This window comes from Panulirus ornatus, chromosome 53 (assembly GCF_036320965.1).
Source record: "Panulirus ornatus isolate Po-2019 chromosome 53, ASM3632096v1, whole genome shotgun sequence".
Lineage (NCBI taxonomy): Eukaryota > Metazoa > Arthropoda > Malacostraca > Decapoda > Palinuridae > Panulirus > Panulirus ornatus.
The window spans coordinates 11,083,245-11,101,926 of record NC_092276.1 but is presented as its reverse complement, the minus strand read 5'-3'; the positions used below and the strand labels follow the sequence as shown (position 1 = coordinate 11,101,926).

The following is an 18,682-nucleotide window of genomic DNA, read 5'->3' as shown; positions in this document are numbered from 1 at the left end:
TCGACCGGAGATCCCGCTAAGAAAAAAAAAATTATACCTTATACTCCATTCTCCCGATAGTAACAAAGTCAGGCGTCGATTGAAAACTTTAAAGAACACGTAGTAGAGTCAGATCCTCTGTTGATGACTCTATACTAACCAAATCATAGGATTGGAATATGATTAAAAGCGAGATCTAACTATGCCTTTTTTATGGCCAACAAATGAGCAGAGGTGATCATGTCCGAACCCAATGAGCATAAATTTGAGGACTGTGTGATAGGACAATTAACAATACATGGATACCATTGCACAGAACTGCAATAAGAAGGAAAGAAAGAAAGCGCTAGAAATTGAAGCAAGTTCCAAAAGGATCTAAGAGTCATCATATATGAGAACCTAGAGATAAAAGAACGTATTGAGATTATAGCAAAGTCGAGCTGAATAATGAGTGGTAGAAAAATGATAACTTCCAGTGGTACAATAATGATAACTTCCAGTGGTACAACAATGATAACTTCCAGTGGTACAACAATGATATCTTCCAGTGGTACAATAATTCTAACTTCCAATGGTACAATAATTTTAACTTCCAGTGGTACAATAATGATAATTTTCGAAGTGGCAGAAAAGAATAAAGGTAAATGTTCAGTGTAGATAAAAGAATCCTTATCTAATGCTCTTATACTTTAAGGTCACCCACCAAACGAAGGGATGTGATAAAGTATCAGAACCCATTGATATCTTTTAAGGTCTGTCACAAATGTGGTATTGATACAAGGCACGACTTCTTCCTTCCTCTTCCTCCTCCTCCTCCTGCTCCCACACAAAACGAGTTTTCATTTACTCGAGTATAATCCTCGATCCCCCTTCCCAGCCAACCAGAAGGAGTCTGAGCTGAAGACACCGAGGCTAAAATTTTGGCCATAAATTCCTGTGATGTGACACTGATATCTGGCAACTGCGGGAAGGTAGATAGAAGTGTCTTAAAGGCCACCACCACCATTTGGTCTCTCTCTCTCTCTCTCTCTCTCTCTCTCTCTCTCTCTCTCTCTCTCTCTCTCTCTCTCTCTCTTTCTCTCTCTCTCTCCCTCTCTCTCTCTCTCTCTCTCCTTCGAACGTCGTATCTTGAGGCGCCGAACTGTAGTGTCACGAGCGTAAACGACCGTCTGTATCCCGAAATTCGTCGAGAATAATCGTTCTCATTCAACTGATAACTCACGGATGGTCTGAGCCCCCACTTCTTGCACTTCTCCATCACTGTTCTCCCCCACCACCACCACACGTCCTCCAACACCCACCTCCAGCTCTTCTTCACTCACCTCCTCCCACACTACCTTCCCCTACCAAGCCTCCACTTCCTTGCTCTTCACTCACCTCCTCCCTCACTACCTTCCCCTACCAAGCCTCCACTTCCTTGCTCTTCACTCACCTCCTCCCTCACTACCTTCCCCTACCAAGCCTCCACTTGCTTGCCTCCTTCAACCTCCACTAAGAGAGAAGCCTTTGGACGAGTTCTGCAGGGAAAGAGTGGAGATGACTGGGAGATGTATAAGAGAAAGAGGAAGGAGGTCAAGAGAAAGGTGTCTACAGCATCTTGTCGAACCATGCCTTCCCTTCCTCAACTATCACACACCATCGTCATTCTGGACCTACCTATCCCTAATCTATGCTTCAAAGTACACCTTTACTGAAAGATGTCCACGAAACACCTATGAAAGATCAGGGCAAAGGACAACGCATCTTCGATCGAGTTCAGTGAACAACCAATGTGTATATTTTTCGTCCTCAAGTCCTTCACCATCCACTCTCAAAGGACCTCCACATTTAACCACCACTTCCTTCCACTCGCCACTTTCGAAAACTCACCACCGTTTCTACAGACCGTCTTGAGCTTCGCATGATCGTCTATTGCATAAAAAAAAGGAGAAAGTCTTTTAAGCTGTGGCGGAAATAGATTCTCATAAAGTCTACGCGACTCTCCTAGCCTAAGCCAATTTTCATTTGCTCATAAAATGTGGCGCCAGCGAGATTGAGCAGAGACTGAATCTTAAAAGAATACCAGAAATAAGAACGTACTTCTATTGCCACATCATCATTTAACCAGTTAAGCAACACTGGATGATATATCAACTTACAATGATCCTATAACGACTTAGAGGGAAGAACAATATACCAGCCTCGAATATAGCGTTTCTGGAAGCCGTTCGTTCTCATGATAAGCTCGTATGACTTAAAGGCACCAACTCGCTGGTGTGGGCGTCCCGTGCAGGGGAAAACGAGGGCGTTAGCATTTATAACGAAAAAAAACGAAGAATGGGGAAGTTAACGCAATATAATGACATTAAACGTAATTCCTATTTATATATATAAACTACCCACGTCACCTATGTACAATTATGGCATCAATGTATCCACTGTTCATGAACTTTCATTCCAGTTTACGAAACTTTTATCAAAAGAATTAGATTTATTTTTATCTAGGATTACTTAGAGAAACCTTTATCATGGTCATGGATGGGTCTCGTGAACACAATAATATCAACTTCCAGATTTCTCCGAGTGATGTTGTTACAAGTCGCCTGGACTACAGCGGTTCTGTGGGGCCTGGATGTGGAAAGGGAGCTGTGGTTTCGGGCATTATTGCGTGACAGCTAGAGACTGAGTGTGAACGAATGGGGCCTTTGTTGTCTTTTCGTAGCGCTACCTCGCTATATATATATATATATATATACATATATATATATATATATATATATATATATATATATATATATATATATATATATATATATATATATATCGTACCTTACATATTCTTATCTACTAAATGATACGTCGCTTATCAAATACAGCCAAAGGAAGATTTCTAGCAGGACGCCCTACACTACTGGGATGAATAGAAGGCGTCCAAAGCGAGCCTAAAATGAGAGAGAAGACACGGGAAGATATTAAAAGAAAATGGAGAGTAGGAGGACAGGAACCAGTGGAGGGAAAGTGATAGGAAGGCCGGTGACTGACAGCCACCGTTTACACTACCTTGCCTTTGATTGGCCAGAATATCATCAATGATTAATGAGAACAAGCGATGCACGTTTAGATTTCTCGTCGAAATACTTCGTTCATTTAAGGTGTGTGAATTTCATATTCACTGTAGCGTTGGATGTGCTGTTTTTTCAGGGGCTATGGCCCATTGTATATGCCTATTTTGCGTAGTCGATATTGCACCTCATCATAGCCTTGGTGTTTCGACCCTTGAAAATCACGGGGAAAATGATTTCCATTTAGATTTCCCGTCTGGAAAAGACACATAGAAAAATACAATCGAAAGTCGAGCCATAACGGAAGAAGGGAACTCAAGGGAAGAAGCATTCAAAGCTTCATAACTCCTTCAGTATGTCACTTGTCTCAGAATTCATAGACACTGTGACCAGACTATGATATTCCGGCAATACGTCGACACTGACCAACTCCAAACTTATTCTCTGTAGGTAAACGCGTCCTCCGCTTGTGGGGGCCACGACACCTTGCACAGTGTTAGACCCAATATCGTCTACTTCCTTTCCACACACACACACACAAAAAAAAAAAAATAAAAGGACTTGAGCGCGGGTGTGTTCTATCACAGATCTGGAGGAGGAGGAGGAAGTCGTGACGTGCATAAAAGATCAGACTAGCCAACACTGCAACAGAAACAAAAGAAAGGAGAATTGGATACAGGTTAAGAGAATTGAGACAGACAAGAGAGAGAAAGGATCTCTCTCTCTCTCTCTCTCTCTCTCTCTCTCTCTCTCTCTCTCTCTCTCTCTCTCTCTGAGAGGGAGGAATATGACGACCTCCATCCGTAACAGATAGGTGTTAGGTGATTCCCCAAGCGACAACTCCAACGACACAAGTTATTGAGGCGAGGGAGGAGTGAGCTCTTAAAGGAACAGGACCATCCTGGTGGCTTCTTATATTACGATGGCCCGGGGTAGAGAGGGGTCCAAGTCGAGGTGTCAATAACGCTGACCTCAGTCTTGACTTAAGAGTTTGCGATCCACTTGATGAATACTCGAGGACGTAAGACTTCATATATACAGTCTGTTTTTCAGCGGTTTATGATTCAATACACACACACACACACACACACATATATATGTATATATATAGAAGTAAGGCTTAGATGGAAAGGTCTAAGTTTGTTAATAAGACTCGATAAACATAACTTTAGCCTTACATAATGACTCCTGACGAAGGTTCTTGACCCCACCGTTGTTGCTCACTGGTCTTGAGGGCACAAACCACGGCCCTCGTCAATGACTCTAGACCATAGGTCTTTCAACACAGCCTTAGAACTAGACCTCGACCGCTATTCTAGACCACAGATCTCGACCCCCAAAACCCTGAATCGCGATCGCTGACAAAACACTTAGAGCAAAATCCTTTCACGATAGTCCAGACCCTAATCCTTGACCCTGCTTTTGAGACCCCCTGAATCAACTCGACTCCCCCCCCCACCCATCATCCCCCCTCATTAAATCCATGACGCATTCGATACCAACGCATGTCATCTGCTCTGGGACTTCTGGGACGTCATAGCTGCTCCGTAACCTTGAGTCGTACCAGACTACGTTCGAAGCAGCTTCAAGCAGCAACTCAGTCCCTCCGAAGCTTCTAGACTAATTCTTCGTGACTGTTTGTACCGCTCTTGAGATCTTACCCCCCAACCTATAGGACCCGATAGATAAATACGTGTAGAGGTCGTTCAATTTGCATACTGAAGACTTGAAAATGGACAAGACCTGAGCGATAGTTGAGCGGGAGGGTCAGAACGAGACGGGTTCACACTGAGTCGAGACGCGCCCTCGTCAGCGGGGGAATCATTGAAGGTAATCAGATCTCACTGGCGATACCTTTCACAAAAAGGGGATGAGAAAAAACGGGAAGTGCGACGTTGGGAAAAAGTGTGTGTGTCAGGTAAGTATGACGTATGAGGGAGTGTGAGTATAGGATACTCTTAAAGCAGGGGAGGTAGCAAGCGCCTTAGGCACCAGTAGGGCAACGGAGTTGTTCTAACCTCAACCCAAACTTACTGCGTCTTGCAATATGGTAATGGCTGGTGTGTAGAGCAGGCGAGATGCAGTCAGACAATCTTGGATGTGGCATGGAGGACGAAACTTTGCGAACATGGCGAGGAAAAATGAGGGATAGATGGTGAATGAGAGAAAAGGGTGTTAAAAATGGGGAGTGTGCGCGAAAGGGGTGGGGAGGGGGTGATGATGAAGATGGGGAATGTGTGAGAAAATGTTGGAAGGTGGGGTGTGTGCGAAAGAATGCTGGAGGTTTGGAGTGTGCAAGAGGGAGCTCATATGTATGGGATGTGCGAAATGATTAAGAAAGTGTCGGGTGTGAGAGATATTGTTGAAAGATTTGGAGTGTGCGAAAGAAGACTGAAAGGGTGGAGTGTGTGACTGTTGAAAGCGTGAAGGGTGCGAAAGAATGTTGAAAGTATGGAGTGTGCGAGAGAGCATCGAAAGTGCGGCGTGCGAGAGAACGTAAAGAAAGTGTAAAATGTGTGAAAGAGAAAGCTGAAAGCTTGGAAACGGTGCGAAAGAATACTGAAAGAGAGTTTCTTAACGTAGAGAATGATGAATGAGCCCACCCAGAGCGAATTAGCATACTCAAAATGTGTTTTTACATGGAAGAGGGAGAAAATATTTTGAGTTCACTGGCATGTGGGATTTTTGAACGAAAGAAAAGGAAAAACTCTTCACTTTTCTATTCGATTCTGGAGACACTAAAATATTCCAGTTTAACTCTGGCTGACTGAGGGAATATCTTTTGAAAGAAATGTTGACCAGTTGATATTAGCCTGAATCACGTCATCATGTTTCTTTGAGAATTATTTGTGCTCATAATTACTCAGATTGTAAAGGTATTCATACGAAATATGACAGAAGGGAATAAATGTCTATCTTTGGGAATGGATTCACATCCTTTAACGTCACGAAGCACTGAACATAAAAATGCTTGCTGGGCACCCTTGATAATTCCTTCACCAGACTCTTAAACTATTCACACCTTCAGAGACTTCTTGTGAGTCGTCAATCCATGTCACTTTAACTCATTATACATAAAAGACAGGCTTTTCACTTCCTCCAAAATTCGTAAATTCTCCCCCTCATCTTTTCTTCGTCCCTTTCGCATTCCTTTTTATATTTCAGTAAAGTCCTGGACTTAGTGTGGATTCTAGTCCATGGCTGGGGCCTCCAACGTAGGAAAGATAACATCATGCACGTAGATAACATCAACTGATTATTGATAAGAACTTGGGTCTGCAGCGAGAGCCATTGATGTCAAAGATAAAACTATGCCTTTATGAACCTCCATATCAATCGCTCATACACACTGTTGTCTTCGAGTTTAATCCATCGTATGTACGACTTGATCCTCATGAAAAGCACTCACACATCCACATACATTGAGGCGTATAGGACAAATTCTGTAGCGTTTTAAACAGTTCAAACCTGGAAATCATTAAGAGGGATGTGTGTAGGAGTAATTAGTGCTCCTGATACCAGAGTTTGACACTGTGTTATGATACCAATAGCTCCCTCGCGAACTGCAACAGAGCTTCCGTGTTCGATAGATGTACGATGGTAAGGTCTCTGGATTTGCATAGTGAAGATTCAAATTGACCGGGAGAGCCTAACGGCCTTTGAAACAATAGTATGCTGCATGTATTCACAATTTCCATGTTTAGACTATTCCAACACTACATCACTCATGCAGAGACAAGGACTTCTTTACGTTCTTTCCAACCTAATCTCCCGCTCAGTTTTATATCATGGCCATTGGTTTGTTAGGTCTTAAATCTTATGAAGAAGCGATCACTGTCTGCATAATGCAACTGATTGAAAAACTTGAAAGCTGTAATTGGTTTCCTCTCTTTTTTTGTCTTTCTTTATTCATGGTGGACAAATTTTTGTAACCCTCTCCCTCTCACTGTAACCCAACACTCTTAATCTACGTACTATCATAGCTGCTTTCAACTGGACCCCTCGCTCATTCAGTTGGGTTGACCAGACAGGAGAACCCAAAATCAAGACCTGGTGCTACGATACACTGTCCAGACATACTTTCATCCATGTTCTTATAGGCACAAAAAAAATATCAGATTAGGCAGCTTCTTTAGCTACTGTGGTAATGAATCGTGTCATATCATAATTATGAGACTTTCCCTCGTAAACCAATCGACGAATAACTCCGTAACCCACTCTCTACTCCTTCCTTCTCACACCTAACACACACACACTCACTCGAGAACACCAACTAGTGCAAATTTCACGATAATCTCATATCCTCAAGTGATAGGTTAGGGAGGGACTTGAGTCATCAGTTCATTCGTTTGAATTGGATTTCCTCTGATGAGGTAATGAGATGACGCCAGCTTAATCCTGAGGGCGAGAGATACTCTCTCTCTCTCTCTCCGTCTTCTCTCTCAACAGAAAATGTTTTGGATGACCATCCTCATCCAAGGTCCAAGACTATAATGATACAATCACGATTTTCAACCACCTGAGCACCTTCTCCCGTGTATTATGCCTTTAAAGGCATTATAATGATCATGATATCAACTCCCACAGGCAAAGGATATTGATGAATCTATTGATGATCGGCTTCAAACACATTTAATGTCCGCGAATCAGGTTCATAATTTAAATTTCTGAATCTCTTAACGTCACGCAACTGAACCCGTGTCGGTTCGGACTGAACCCGTGTCGGTACGGACTGAACCAGTGTCGGTTCGAACTGAACCCGTTTTGGTTCGGACTGAACCAGTGTCGGTTCGGACTGAACTCGTACCAATTCTTACCGAACCCCATGTCTGTTCGGATAACTACCAAAGTCATTCTGATGCTGATCGATATGTTGTTATTATATCAATCGTTCTCTCCAGACTACATAGCCTCAGAATTCGACAGATATATAGTGGTAATATCACTTGGATATTCATAACGAAGACCTCAAACTGACCGGGAAATCTCATAGCCGTAATTGCTTCGAATACTAAACGGGAGGCTTCATTGCGAGTCGAGACGTGGAACTCAGAGAGACGATGAATTTCGTGAAATGCCATACGAGGGAAAGTTATCGCGCAAAGCAACTGAGAAAGACCCCCTAATACGAAATGTCAGTCAGACTCCCAAAGAATGTTTAAAATGAGTTACATGAGAACGACGAGAATGGGGGGAAATGGGACAGAGATGAGACAATAAGTCTTCCAGCATAAAGCCTGATTTCCTTGATAGTTCTCACGCATGATTAACCTCACTGTTTTTTTTTTTTAAGAGACTTTGCTTCACCTTAAGTATCAAAGAACATGACACTCGATTCCCTTAAATTCATCAAGGTGTGTTCTTCAACCTTTGCTTGGTCAAGGGAGCCTGGAAGCAACATGCATCATCTTCCTGGAAACCTGGAACCCCCGATTTGCTCTTTTGTTTCAATTGAAACGACTTGCGTATGTGACCGTCCTGATCATAGCCATCTCTTTAAAGTCATATGTATGTATATATATTTTTCTTTCATACTATTCGCCATTTTCCACGTTAGCGAGGTAGCGTTAAGAACGGAAGACTGGGCCTTTGAGGGAATAGCCTCACCTGGCCCCCTTCTCTGTTCCTTCTTTTGAAAAAAAAAAAAAAAAAACGAGAGGGGAGGATTTCCAGCCCCCAGCTCCCTTCCCTTTTAGTCGCCTTCTACGACACGCAGGGCATACGTGGGATGTATTCTTTCTCCCCTATCCCCAGGGATTATATATATAATCCAAGTAGCCAGTTTATCGAGTCATCCAGAGAGGAAGGATAAACAGCTAGGTGGACTGCAGTCTGATTGCCCCCACCCAGGATTCGAACCCATCTAGGCATAAACCTGGACGGGCCCGTTCTTGCCTCATGATTGGTAACGTTAACCACTCCACCACAAGATCTCTACCATCCATTCTTTCCTATTCTCTCTCTTACGCAAAAAATTGGATAGCTCCTTCAGCAATGTCATAACAACCACAATTGAATGCTCAAGTTAAACGAGCTCTTTCAAGGAACTGTTATACGTCTTCATAATTATTCCTTTATTCATTCATAATCGAATTTCCCTCAAGTCTCGAAGGACGCTTCGCGGAATTCTTGGGGTTTGGGGGAATGCTTGTGGAAAAAAAAAAGAAAAGGAAAAACAAGCCCTCGCGCTACAGAAACAGGTCTTTTCATACAAGTCGGAGGTGGAGACTAACGACTTTAAGAACGGGAGTCAGTGAGGAGGTGTAGCAGAAGTCTTTAATTAATGGAGTAGAGAAAAAAAATCGGGAACATTGTGGGAGGGAGAACAGTTCTTTTCTTTCCAGTCTGTATTCCTTTTTTTCCTGGGGCCAGGGTTTGGGAAAAACATAAGAATATACTCTTACACAGATGTGATAGAGTTGAAATTCTTATGTCTCAAAGGGGGGTTGGTTACCTACGATCCCATATGAGTTATTACGTTTAATATTATCGGCACAATACAATACTGAGAGATCACATTAGACACACAACGAGGATGGATAATGGAGTGCATTGGGAGGGAGAGTCATGGCATCTCAAATGGGAAGGAGAATCATGGCATCTTAAATGGGAAGGAGAATCATGGCATCTTAAATGGGAGGGAGAGTCATGGCATCTTAAATGGGAGGGAGAGTCACGGCATCTTAAATGGGAGGGAGAGTCATGGCATCTTAAATGGGAGGGAGAGTCATGGCATCTTAAATGGGAGGGAGAGTCATGGCATCTTAAATGGGAGGGAGAATCATGGCATCTTAAACGGGAGGGAGAGTGAACGGAGACCCCTCACACCATCTATCCTAAGAGACAACTTCGCACAGCCAACACCACAATCGTAAAGTACCACAGAGGGAAAGCATCGCCACCACCTCACCACCACCACCTCACCTCACCTCACCTCACCACACGAGGGCGATCCGTATAGAGGCGTCACCGTTCATCCACTGCAAAAAAAACCCCACAGGTCAACAGAATCGTTTCTACCACTTATTTCAGATGTCTTATATAACCCAAGATGGCATCCAGGGTACAATATAGGAGGGAACAGACCTGATCATAATAAACTTCCATTCATCCCTAAGTGGCTAACTACCCAATCACCAGAAAGTATTCACTTAAAAGGCCATTTTACGTCCAGACGTCAATACAGACGTAGCTCTCGGTGCATCATCCCCTCGTAACTTGTCTTCCTTTGTTTTAGATGTCTGGCAATCGCTTGCTTTATCGTATTTGTGCTTTTACTTTGCTTGTGTCATATAGCTGTTAGGTAAAGATGACATATTGATCTCATAACATCCCAGATTATCAAAATGAACAGGGAAGTATACTTTGGAAATTTGATATACGATCTGTCTCCGTCTGTCAAAACAAATATAAGGAAAACGGTATGATGTGCAGTGTGTTAAACATTCTCAGTGAGACATAAATGATAATCACACACACACACACACACACACACATACACATACACACACACACACAAACCTTGACCTTCCACAGCAGCATCCAGAGAGAGAGAGATATATGATAAAAGTTCAGTGAATCTGAAATGAAAAATGATTCCAAGTTGATGTATAAATCTAATAACCCTTCACACAAACCCTAATAAAGCTTAACAAAAAGGACTGAAGTCCATTTCGATAAAAAAAAAATCTGAAAACTATCTGGAACATTAAAAACAATCAACGAATCATAAAAAGAAACGAAGAAAAAATAATTCTTACGTCTAGAAACATATAATAAAAAAATCTGATTAATAGAATATTCCATCTGGCTTGTGAAATGTATCTTACTAACCATAAGACAGGAAGCATGATAAAGCTTGGTAGAAAGGGACGACTTCAAGCTTTCTAATGGAAAGCTTATCTCACTAATTATATAATGCTCCCATGATCCAGACGAGGTCCTGCTGCTCTTATGCACTCCGAATTAACACTGAAAATAATGAACTACGCCAAGTTAGGGCGACCTCCTTACCGCGAGTGGGGTCTAACAGCCGATAACAATGGTTTGGTGATTAAACCACCCGTTTCGCGCTGAGAGGCGGTTGTGTTCGGGTGTTCGGGATCTCGACTACCTCTTCGAGACGCCTGTAAATCTTTCGAAACAACATTCGAAACAGCATTCAGTCCAAATATACTATCAATATCATTCTCGGCCTTAGATAACGTTACTCTCTATATTGAAAATGAAATTCAGTGACCATTTCTTTATATTTTCAAGTTTATCTCGTAAATTGAAATGGTGTTGGCCATTGTACACAACTGGGAAGTGAACCACTGCTTTCGAAACGGTTTCGGATCGAGCCATTGTTTTCGTTGATTGGTCGGTAATTGTCTTTCCTTCATACGTGTCCATAAAATTTCGAGGGAACTCTTTATCAAATAAAAGATTTCTTGAAACAAACTTTTAGTTTCGTCATTCGAATAAGGCTGCGTTTAGAATCAATTGGAATATAAGGTATGAACTCTGCTCATAAACCAGCGAACTGATGTTTCGAACGAGTTGTCCACTCGCTTGATCACTTACTATGCCAGATGAGAATTTCGTATATTCTGGTGTTTAGAAATCATATAAGAACAGTGTGGTTTGTTCTCTAGACTTAAACGCAAGAAAAATGTATCATCTTCGTTCACAAATTAAAGGTTTAAAATTCTGTAGTCAATTGTGAAGCCATTGGACTTCCTTCCTAGCGACGGAATGAAAATTGGCGATAGTCGATCGAGTGGGAAGGTCCCATAACAGCTCTGTCGATTTGCATGAATCTATCGTTCATAGATGAGAATTGTCTATCGTTCACTGATAATCTTATCAGATCTGATGACATCTGTTTACGATAAAGAGTTGGGCCATTCGAGTTTCTGATAAGGATACAAGTTTGTTTCGAAACGGAAGACAATGAAACAAGATGTTTCTGATCACACTGGTTTGTGTGTGTGTGTGTGTGTGTGTGTGTTTTACTAATTCACTGATCTAGAACGCTCCCCTATCGTTCATAATCTCTCATGTTTAACTGATGATTGAGATTATATTCATTACAAAAAGGAAAATGTACAATAAAGATAACGCAACACGTACAAACGCTCAGAGGCAAGAAAAAAAGAAAACACCAATAGGCAGTCAGAGTACATAACGAATGAGACAACTGTCACTAACAAGCAATTAGAGCGCATGGTTAAGGAAGAGACAAACATCATTAAGGAGTCGCACTACATAATCAATGAGGAATATGAGTGCAAAATGAATGAGAGGGCTGTTAAAAATAAACAGCTGGGGGTGCTTAGAGAATGAGGAAAAATTGTCATTAATGAACATACAGCAAGTCAACACCACATTCTGAATCAACCACACTTGACCTCCCCAGAGCCACAATTTCAACACCACTTTCAACCAACCACACTCGATCTCCCAAAACCACAATTTCAACACCACATTCTCAACCCACCACACTCGATCTCCCAAAACCACAATTCCAACACCACAATCTCAACCCACCACACTCGACCCCTCAAAACCACAATTTCAACACCACTATCAACCAACCACACTCGACCCCCCACAACCACAATATCAACACCACGCTCAACTAACCACACTCGACCCCCCACAACCACAATTTCTACGACCCCTCACAGCCACAATTTCAACACCGCTATCAACCAACCACACTCGACCTCCCGAAACCACAAATTCAACACCACATTCTCAACCAACCACACTCGACCTCCCCAGAGCCACAATTTCAACACCACTTTCAACCAACCACACTCGACCTCCCCAGAGCCACAATTTCAACACCACTATCAACCAACCACACTCGACCTCCCGAAACCACAAATTCAACACCAGATTCTCAACCCACCACACTCGACCCCCCGAAACCACAAATTCAACACCACATTCTCAACCAACCACACTCGATCTTCCAAAACCACAAATTCAACACCAAATTCTCAACCCACCACACTCGATCTTCCAAAACCACAAATTCAACACCAAATTCTCAACCCACCACACTCGATCTTCCAAAACCACAAATTCAACACCAAATTCTCAACCCACCACACTCGACCCCCCGAAACCACAAATTCAACACCACATTCTCAACCCACCACACTCGATCTCCCAAAACCACAAATTCAACACCAAATTCTCAACCCACCACACTCGACCTCCCGAAACCACAGTTCAACACCACACTCTCGGCCAAGCACACTCGACCTGGGTCCCGTCTTAAAGACCCAGTGAACTCATCTGGTCGCACTTGTAACATCCTGAAATCCGTTGGTCCCTCGACTTTATAATGAACCCTCTGGAAAGATGGTGTCAACTTGAATTAATTCCAACCAAGAGAGTGGCTTTATGGGGTTCTCCTGTGTGTGTGGGTGTGTGTGGGTGTGTGTGTGGGTGTGTGTGGGATGGACTTCACCTTCCAGTATTTTACCCATTCTCCATCCACAGATCTGGATTTCTCAGACAGAACGATACCCAACCAATGACATCCTCAGCTCCCCCCACCAAACTACTGCGGTTGGGCCTTCGTCAGGAGATTCTGATGGTGTTCAGGGGGGATGAAGAGACTGGCCCGCTCAGTCAGTGGGTAGGTAGGGTAGGGTAACAAGTTCGAACAATGACGACTGGAAATGGGGGGGGAAAGGGTATAGTTTGCTGGTGGTAATTGCCCCGGGATGGGGCTCAGGGGAAGAGAGAGAGAGAGAGAGAGAGAGAGAGAGAGAGAGAGAGAGAGAGAGAGAGAGAGAGAGAGAGAGAGAGAGAGAGAGAGAGAGAGGCAGGGGAAAATCGTTCAGCACACGCCGAGGCCAAGAGTGGAATAAATCATTTAGTCTTAATAGAATTTCATCGCCAAGTTTATTTCGGTTTAAAGGCAATATGAGAGATGAAGGGGTGTGTTAGGAGGAGGAGGAAGAGGGGGGGGGGGGTTTGGAGGAGGAGGAGGAAGAGAGGGGGTTTGGAGGAGGAGGAGGAGGGGTGGGTTTGGAGGAGGAGGAGGAGGAGGAGGAGGAGGAGGGATGGATGGGTGATCACCGCGAGATCTTATCATGAAATCGAGAAGGAATACGTGAGTGATTATGTGTGTCACAGGGAGAAAATTTGATAGTAGTTCTTTTTTTTTACGTTATGTATGGCTACCACATCTCTACTCTGTGTATGAAGACACACACACACACACATGGTATAAGGCAATGTGTATGTGTGTGTGTGTGTGTGTGTGTGTGTGTGTGTGTGTGTCCACAAACAGCATAAACAAATACTTGCTCAATGCATTAGGGCAGAGGTTTCGTTACCTCCTCTGGAACGGCGATGAACAATTCTATGACTTTAGAACATAGCGTCGGGGAGAGAGAGGGAAAAAAAAAAAACCCCCACATCCTTGTATAATTTCAATTATTGATGGGTGATAAAAGATGCCCATCATGGGACATGCGTTAATTCTCAGGCGAGTGAAAAAATAAAAATAGGAGAGGAAACGCCTGGCTGAGGCCTGCAGTTAAAAGGGGAAAAAAAACAAACCAAACACATCGACATTTAAAATCTAAACTCGAAGGAGTATGATGGTGGAGTACAGACGACTGTAAACCAACCAGATGTAAACTCCCAGTTGGTACGAAGTCATAAAAGTATTTCAGTGAACATAAGTAATATGATTTGACTATGTTTCACATCTCTGTAACATACATGTGTACCCGGCAGATATTAATTCTCATTACAGGAAAGCAAAGCTTATGTATATATATATATATATATATATATATATATATATATATATATATATATATATATATATATTATCCCTGGGGATAGGGGATTAAGAATACTTCCCACGTATTCCCTGCGTGTCGTAGAAGGCGACTAAAAGGGGAGGGAGCGGGGGGCTGGAAATCCTCCCCTCTCGGTTTTTTTTTTTCAATTTTCCAAAAGAAGGAACAGAGAATTGGGCCAGGTGAGGGTATTCCCTCAAAGGCCCAGTCCTCTGTTCTTAACGCTACCTCGCTAATACGGGAAATGGCGAAAAGTTTGAAAGAAGAAATATATATATCTTTCGAATCAGATTCGGTGGAGAGAATTTCTTTTCGAATCGTTTTAAACGAAGAGGAATATAAAGAATGCGATGCTTTTCCTTAAGAATATCTTTTCTCAAGTGTTTCAGTAGAGTGGAGCACATTGCAATGTACGTCATAACTATAAGTGACACGATCGCCAACAAAATCATCCAACAGTTCTCGAAAAAGGGAGTCGACAGGTAACTGATAATCACTTAAGTCTAGAAGATCATCAATTTCGAGTCGGCGATCAACCATGTCTATAATCATGGTCGTTTAGGATTAAGTTACGATCGACTTGCCGTCTCGAAACATATTTCGAGATGGATAATGAAGCACGAACAGAACTTATAAGAGGATTAGATCCCATTCCAGCGACAGCCAAGATCCCTGAACCAACTCCTTCTAAAACCACTTGAGTTATGATACCTACTGGGACTTATATATATATATATATATACAGAGTGGGGCAGTATTAATCGACTGGTAGCCATTCATCTCCACACCACTAAGAGAGATGACTTGTTTGATGGAGATGCTAAACTCATACTTCGATGCACCGGTAATCGAATCGAACCCATGAGTCTTCTTAAAAGCCTGTAGCAATACATAACCACTACACCACCGAAGAAAATAACAATAAAAAAATGTTTGTCATTTTTTTTTACCCATGCAACTTTCTACGATACATTGAGAAAAAAATGATTTCTTTTTGTTTTCCAGTCAGTGATTTTTTTTTTCCAGGCAGTGATCCCCTTTTTCCATGAGTCTTCTTCGTTCTGCTGGAATACAAGGCTGGAAAAGCTTTTAAAAGTTTCTCTGATGAAAGAGGCTCAGACATATGCTGACAGACGTGTACACGATAGCGCTCACTATGTCTCCTAAAGTAACTAAGGTCTGTTCCAGACTCTTGCATCATGATGAGACGATCCAGTAGTTCAAGTCTGATTAAACTTCCCACTCACGCAATGAATTAACTCTCAGTATAGCCTTAAGAACTTGTAGTACCCCGTTCTTTCTATCACTCTAAAACACTTATATACACCCATGATAATCTCACTTAAGAGATAAAACGCTTTAAGTTTCTTATCTTCAATCATTCCTCATTTCAACTCACATATCTCTCATCTCATATCTAGCTCGACCTTCCATACCATAATTGATAGTAATTTCGTATGTCGTTGGATGAGATGGATTAAGGCCAACCGAAGCTGGACTGAAAGATCGTGGAACGACACAAGGAGATGCTGTAATGAAAGGAAGAGAATACGAGAACTTGGAACGAGTGGGGAAAATTGGCTGAGGAGGAAGTTGGCGAGTGGATCAAGGGTAACAAGAGCTCGATTGAAGAAAAAGAAAGAACGACACTCGAGGGTGTTGTAAGAACCAGAGACTACGAGGAACAGGAACGAGTGGGGGGGAAGAAGATTGGCTAGGAGGAAGCTGGCTGGCGACTGACTCGCTTCCCAAAAGCCTATTTTGGCATTTACTGAGAAAGGCGAGAGAGGCGAAGAAAAATCCCTCATTTACACACACACGGAACCCAACCTCAACACTCTAAACTCGCTCTTAAACTTCTCCCTCAAGTGAAAAAGACATATCTACATATTTCATCTATTTTCTACCCACCACCTCTCACTGTTCTTACATCCGACTCAAGAATCATAAATGAAAAAAAAGAAAATAACCCACACGTCTTTTTTGGAAGCTATTGCAAACACGCTTACTCCTCTGGTTGTCGCTGCTTTCGAGGAGGCGACATGGAGGCTCAGTGGGAATGAATTTCTTCCTCCGACCTGGTAGGTCGTCTCTATGCTCACTCCCCCCCCTGCAAGAAACACAGCAGAGGCTGCAAATGGAGAGGAAAAATCCCAATGTCCTAAGACGATACTTGCTAACCTGGCTTTAATAAGATGGCAACTTTAAACTTCTCAAACTTGCATTTTTTTTTTTCCTGAAGGAATTAGATTCACGCCAACCAACAACAAACGTTCTGATACACACTAGATAAGAGAATTAAGTCTAAGGAAGGTTTGGGGGGTTAAGGATTTTAGCATATTCTTGTGTTGAAACGAATGCATAGGTAAGGGGAATTCAGATGATAAATGTATGCATTTAGCGTGTTTGATTTCTAGGGGGATTTTATATTTGATTCACACACACACACACACACACACACACACACACACACACACACACACACACACACACACACACACACATACACACACGCGAGCAAAGGAGCAAAGACATGGTACATATATACGAGGTTAAGAAACGGAGGAGCATGATTGTAGAACTTACTCACAGTGACATACAGATGGTTATCATAAATAGGAATAACACACACACACACACACACACACACACACACACACACACACACACACACACACACACACACACACACACAGTGTATAAGAGCAAAGGGCTCATGGTTGGAAAGCCTCCTTGAGATAGGTTGAAGTCAACAGTACCCAGCAATAGGGTTCTATCCTCTAACCAAAGAGTTCTTCTTTATCTATCTAATATAAACGACTGACTAGAAGGATTGAAATCCTTCATCACCACTGTGGACGATACCAAAGTCATGAGAGATCTCAGATGCGAGAGGCGGCTATCATACCATGGGATCTAATTCCAAATTTGGTGTGGTAGATGACTAATAGAATTCAACCCTATTGTAAATAAAGTACTGAGGATGGGACACGGCGAAAGAAGGTCTCATTGTATATTTCACGAAGCGGAAAATAAGCAGCAGGAATATCTGTGTAATGAGAGGGACTTGGGAGATGATATCGTCCCTAACCCGTCTGTAGCTAAAGTCCGGCATTAGAAAAGCAATAAAAGAGTCGAAATATCACCTGCCGCTCTCGGGATTCGAACCCGTACGTGCCCGTGGATGACTCATGGTCAGCAAAGCTAACTACTACACCATAGAGCCCTGTAAACCCTACCCTTACTCAAATCCCAAAGCTAGAATATACATCTCAAGATTGGACACCGAGCTTGAAGAAGCACATAGAACTGATAGAGAAAGTCCAGAGAAGTGCAACAAAGACTGTGCCAGAATTAAGTGACAGAGGAAAGGGTTAGAGACATTAATTTCACCCCTGAAGGAGAGAAGACTATCGCGTGACTTGATCACAAACTCTAAGCCATTTAGCTTGATGACACTGAAAGAGTAAACAGTTCGTCTGAAAGATACAATTACAGAACAAACTGAAGGCCTGAAAATGAGGCAAGAGAATCAATTGTTCAGCAAGACGTAAGAAGGAAGTATATTTATAACATCAGAGTGGTGGATGAACGAAAAGGAGTTATATATATAATGAACATGAACATCATACAGAGGCTTTTGAGCAGTATGATCGCAAAGGGTACCATGGGGATCCCACGAGAATACACCTCCCTCCCCTTTCAGTAGAACATAGGTAAATTAACTACACACTCCTCTTATCACCTGTGGTTACGAATCATATACAAGCTACCGTACCTTTAGTTCTTGGAGTAGGTAAATGGTCATTCTAATTCTCCTTGTGACATCCATATGTATTCTGTCAA

The 18,682-nt window shown here is 42.4% G+C and overlaps 1 protein-coding gene across 5 annotated transcripts in view; it reads right to left on the bottom strand.

Annotated features, from left to right (window-relative positions):
• The window catches only part of LOC139765235 (protogenin A-like), a 140,580-nt gene that overhangs the window by 115,328 nt on the left and 6,570 nt on the right, over positions 1-18,682 (bottom strand). Inside the window, exon 1 of one of the 5 annotated variants that reach the window (XM_071692575.1) lies at positions 18,615-18,682. This exon is cut by the window's right edge and continues 386 nt beyond it. The exons of 3 other annotated variants lie outside the window; for them this stretch is intronic. The gene's annotated coding sequence lies outside the window, so the exon portion shown is untranslated. Of the gene's footprint in view, positions 1-10,853; positions 10,979-18,614 lie in introns of those variants that run through there. One more of the 5 variants, XM_071692573.1, reaches the window with a different exon arrangement.